Genomic DNA, 5,495 nt, shown 5'->3' with positions numbered 1-5,495 from the left:
GTGGTGACATCCCGCGCGCCCAAGGGGCCCTGCCCTGCCGCTCGCTGCGGAGGGGCTTGGAAGGGAACCCGCGGGCGCTGGCTCCTCTGCTCCCTCCTGGTGCTTCCCCCAGCCCCTGGGGTTCGCTGGGGCTGCCGCGGGGACGCAGCAGGCCAGGACCCGGCCCACGGCCCACGGCACACGGGGCCTAACCAAGATCAGTATTTGACTAATTGTACCTTTTTTTAAAAAATTAAACCTTCCAAAAAGCGAATGTTCTATTTCCTGCCTCCCCTTAAAGGGGAGACCTCGGAAGTAAAGGAATTTGATGTTGTGTTTTTGTTAATCAGCCTCAGTGGTGGTGATTGGTGGGGCCCTGGGGGGTGGGGGGTGTTTGTGAGACAGAGCCCAGTAGGGTGGCTGGGATTTGGGGTGTGTCACTTACTCTCTGAAGTCATGTGCTTCAGGGGCTCACAGGAGCTGCCAGGACCTGGAAAACTCTATGTGTGTTGTGTGTGTGTATGCTGTGTGTGTGCTGTATTTGTGGGGCGTGTGATGTGTGGTATATGTGTGTGTGTGTGTGTGTACGCCCGTCCTGAAGGTCATGCCAACTGCTCATGCTGACTTGAGTGCTGGTAGGTACCCAGCATTATCTGAACTGATCCTTACCCAAACTCAATGAGGTGGGGACTGTTGTTACTTCATGTGAGATAAGCAAGGAGCTCAGAGAGGGACAACCACTTGGCCAAGATCACACAGCAAGTGGTAGAATGGAGCAGGGTGGTGAAGGGCATGGCCAGATTATGTGGTCAGTGTATGGGGGGATGCGCATTGGCCAGCCGGCCTGGGCCAGGCTAACAGCTCCTCACACGATCTCATTCATCCTCCCAATAACCCTTCGAGGCAGGCACGATTACCATTGCATTCTACAGATACAGGAGCTGAGACAGAGAAGGGGACCCTGCAGGACATGTCAGATCCAGGACTCGAACTGTCTCTAAGCCCCTTCTATCCATTCAGCCTATCTCCGTTGGCTCATCTCAGCTCTAAGCCAGCTGTCCTGCCTGCCCCACTCTTCCCCTGTGTTCTGCAATCCCTACCTTGCCTGGCTCACACACCTGTTTACCCTCCAGTCCCACCCAAACCCTGTGCTTCCCTGTTCCACTCTGGGATGTAGTCAGTGAATCCAAAGAGCATTTGGCTTCCACCCAGTGTCGGGTCTGTCCCAGACCTGAGCCAGCCCCAAGCCTACAGCAGTCAACCAGGCAGCCAGCCCTCCTGAGCTCACATTCAGACGGTGGCATGCACCACGTTCTAACTTGCCTCCCAGGTGTCCCATGGAGACAAGAGCCTTTCCTGAGACACTCTGGTATTTGGTTTTGTTTGTTAAAAATTATTTTTTATTGTGATTTGGGTGAAAGTTTAAAGGGCAAATTCATCTTCCTTACAGCAGTTCACATACTCTTTGTCTCATGACATTGACTGTAATCTCCCACAATGCAACAGCTCTCCTCCCACTTACTCCCCATAGCTACCTCTTCCCTGTGTCCTTCCCTCCCATGCACTCCTGCACCCTGAGCTATGTCCCTGTGCATACTCAGCCCTTCTATTCTCCCATGATTGATCTCTCCAAGGAGAGTATCTACCTAATGTAAATATTCAGCTCATATACCACAGAAGTGGGTTCAATTCCAGACCTGAAGGGCAGCTAGAGGCCATAGTCTCAGGGGTTCCACCAGGCTCTATCAGGCCAACCAACCTAGTCTTTTTTTTTTTTTTTTTGAATGATTTTGAGTTTTGTTCCACATTGATCTCCCACTCTATTCAGGATCTCCTATATAGATTCCCCTCTGATTGGTTGACAGTGGTAGCCGGGCACCATCTAGTTCTTCTGGTCTCATAGTCATATAGGCTGCAGATCGAATGGTGCACCAGTCTCTAGGACTAACTGTTTTCATGAATTTTTGGTTTTCTTCATTCTTCTTTGCTCTGGATGAGGAGAGACCCATCGTTGCATCTAGAGCGTCTCTTGCAAGCTTTTAAGATCCCAGTTGCTACTCACAAAGTAGGATGTTGAACCATGTTTTTGTGTAGTATGTTACGCCAATTGAGCTTGACATCCCCTGCAACCACGGTCCAAGCCCACAGGTCCAACTACTCGCTCCTCCTGGGGCACTCCTGAACCTCCAACCAGAAGCTGGTGAGCGTCTTGAAAGGCAAGTGGCAGCCAAGTAACTCTACTGAAGACCTGTTTGTGCCAGGCTGTGCCAAGTGCTGGTGCACCTTTGTGTTGTTAGGTGCCATCCAGTCAGTTCTGACTCAGCAACGTACAAGGAAGGAAACGCTATCCGATCCCGCCCCATCCTTACAGTCGTTGCCATGTTTGAGCCCATTGTTGCAGCCGCTGTGTCAGCTCATCTCATTGAGATTCTTCCTCTTTTTTGCTGACCCTCTACCAAGGCTGATGTCCTTCTCCAGGGACTGGTCCCTCCCGATAACATGTCCAAAGTACTTGAGATGAAGTCTCGGCATCCTCACTTCTATGGAGCTTTCTGGCCATACTTCTTTGGAGATAGATTTGTTCATTCTTCTGGCAGTCCATGGTTCATACCCCACTGAATATCTACCATACCCAGCTTTATAGACCAGAGCTCAGAGAGGTTTAAGTGGCCAACCCAATGTCACACAGCTAATTAGTGGCAGAACTGGAACTCAAACCCAGATTTTTCTGCTCTTAACCTACCCCTGCCTCCTGGAAGTAAACACCTGATCCAAGGAGGGTGACCCACTGTTCCAATTTCCCAGGTCTGTCCGGAAAATTCCATTGGGCCCCCTGGGATGACTCCAACTCCCCCTAGAGCCATCACCTACATCCTTATAATGTTTTTTTCAGGAAAAAGTAGGCACACAGCCACAGCCTTTGTCCAGTTCATGTGGAGAGAAATAGAAAACCAAACCCAATGCTGTTGAGTCAATTCCAACTCTTCGCAATCCCATGTGTTGCAGAGTAGAATTATTCCATTGGGTTTTCCAGGCTGTGGTCTTTTGGAAGCAGATTGCTAGGCCTTTCTTCTGAGGCACCTCTGGTTGGGTTTGAACCACCAACCTTTGGATTAGTATCAAGCACTTAACTGTTTGCACCACCCCGTGGACTTATGGAAAGAAATAAGCAATAAAAAATAAAACTGACCAAAGGAACGAATATTATTGACCACAAATGTGTGAGACAATTTGTTCCTATACTTTAATTAATGCAAGATAGATAGAATTGAGTGTGCAATATGATAACATCCTGGATTTGAGCAATAGTAGATCTCTTTGGAGTCCTAAGGGTCTAGAAATGCCAATAATGATATTAACAACAATAGTAGTAATATAAGTTACTTCCTTGGCACTTACTATTAGCTAGTTTGTTCTGTCCAAGAATAAAACTCAGACTCTCAGAAATTTACTGAGTGATTTATTGAGAGTACAGACAACTTTAGTTGGTGAAGTGGTGAATCCTACAGAGTAAGACAGACCACTCCACTGAGGTATGGAGCAACAAGGGTTTATAAAGGGAAAAAACATAGGCAGCTGGGGTACAGTTAAATTCCTCTTCATTGGTTGATACACTGGATTGGTTTGAATAGAGTAATGGAAAACTATTATAAGGAGTAGTACAAGGATATCAGAAAACATTTTTCGAGGAGAGGGTTTGGGGGACATCTGAGAATTGGCCAGCCACAAACTGTTCATGAGTTTCCTGAAACATAGGAAAATAATCTACCAGAACATCTTGTGAGTGACAGTTTGCAAAACTCAAGAGGGGATTTTGCAGAGAGCTTATATGGGTCAAGATGGAGTCACTCTTAACAACCTAAATGCCCATCAATGGAAGAATGGATCAACAAACTATGGTACATATACACACAATGGAATACTACACAGCACTGAAAAGCAATGATGAATCTACGAAACATCTCATAGCATGAATGGACTTAGAGGACATTAAGCTGAGTAAAATTAGTCAATCACAAAAGGACAAATATTGTACAAGACTGCTCTTGTAAAAAGTCACAATACTGCATTATCAGTTAAACAGACATTAATCTCTACGGGTGGATACATAGGTAGGCAGGCTGAATGATCAGGTATGTCTAGGCAAAAGGAAATATGCCCATAACCATATATAAGTGTGGCAGACAATATTTCTCTATATGTATTTGTATGTGCTATAAGAATAGCCAAGGAGCTCTGGTGGTATAGTGTTTAAGGCACTTGTCTGCTAACCAGAATGTTGGCGGTTCAAACTCACCAGCCACTCCATGGAAGAAAGACTGGGCAATCTACTTCAGCAAAGATTTACTGCCTCAGAAACCCAATGGGGGTCGCTATGAGTGAGAATTGACTCGCTGGGAATGTTTGTTTGTTTGTTTGTTTTAAAAAGAAGAGTGAATATCCATATATATAATAAAGCTAATAGGGGCAAAGCTATGGTAACTTTTTAGTCACAGCTAACTACCCTGAGGGAGCAAGTTGTTGGGCCTGTGGACTTGGGACCATGGTCATGGGAGACATCAAGCTCAACTGGCGTAACATACTACACAAAAACATTGCTCTACATCCTATTTTGGTGAGTGGTAACTGGGATCTTAAAAGCTGGCAAACGGCCATCTAAAATGCAACAATTGGTTTCTCCTTGTCCAGAGCAAAGAAGAATGAGGAAACCAAAGATGCACAGAAACAATTAGTTCAAGGAACTAGTGGACCATGTGAATTTCAGCCTACATGACCCTGCGACCAGAAGAACTAGATGGTACCCAGCTACCACTATCAACCACTCAGAAAGAGATCAGTGCAGGAGATCCTGGTTGGGGGCGGGGGTGTGGAATGTGAAACAAAACACAAAATCAAAAAAAAGACCAGGCTTACTGGTTTGATAGAAACTTGTGAAACTCCTGAGCCTATGGCCCCTAATCACCCTTTGGGCCTGGAATTGAACTCACTCTTGTGGCTTCTAGCCAAACAACAGACAGGTGTGTAAGGTGAACATTTACAACAGGTAAGTACACACCTAAGGAGCTCTGGTGACACCAGTGCCTAAGGCATTTGACTGCTAACCCTAAGGTTGGAGGTTCAAACCCACCAGCTGGGAAGATGGGACAATCTAGTTTCATAAAGATTTATTGCTTTGGAAAACCAGTGGGGGTCACTATGAGTCAGAACCAACTCAATGGCAGTGGGGTTAAGTACGCTCCTTAGAACAATCAACCATGGAACATCAGAAGGGTAGTATTTGCACAGGGAGATAGCTCAGAGGCAGAAATGCATAGGAAAGAAGGACATAGGGAAAAGGTAACCACAGGAGGAAGCGGGAAGAGAACTGTTACATTATGGGGATTGCAACGAATGTCATAAAACAAAATGCATACGAACTTTTGCATGGAAAATGAATTTGCTCTGTAAACTTTCACCCAAATCACAGTAAAAACTAAAAAGTAGCTATGAAGTTTTATTTATTTTTATTTATTATT

At 45.8% G+C, this 5,495-nt stretch overlaps 1 protein-coding gene across 1 annotated transcript in view; it reads left to right on the top strand.

The window, feature by feature from the left end:
* The window catches only part of GAL3ST1 (galactose-3-O-sulfotransferase 1), a 70,221-nt gene that overhangs the window by 3,899 nt on the left and 60,827 nt on the right, over positions 1-5,495 (top strand). The gene's annotated exons all lie outside the window — the stretch shown is intronic.

Source organism: Orycteropus afer, unplaced genomic scaffold, assembly GCF_000298275.1.
Source record: "Orycteropus afer afer isolate SDZICR_OR568_19922 unplaced genomic scaffold, OryAfe1.0 scaffold00420, whole genome shotgun sequence".
In the NCBI taxonomy this organism is placed as follows: Eukaryota; Metazoa; Chordata; class Mammalia; order Tubulidentata; family Orycteropodidae; genus Orycteropus; species Orycteropus afer.
The sequence above is the reverse complement of the archived record's forward strand: the minus strand, read 5'-3'. Positions and strand labels throughout refer to the sequence as shown.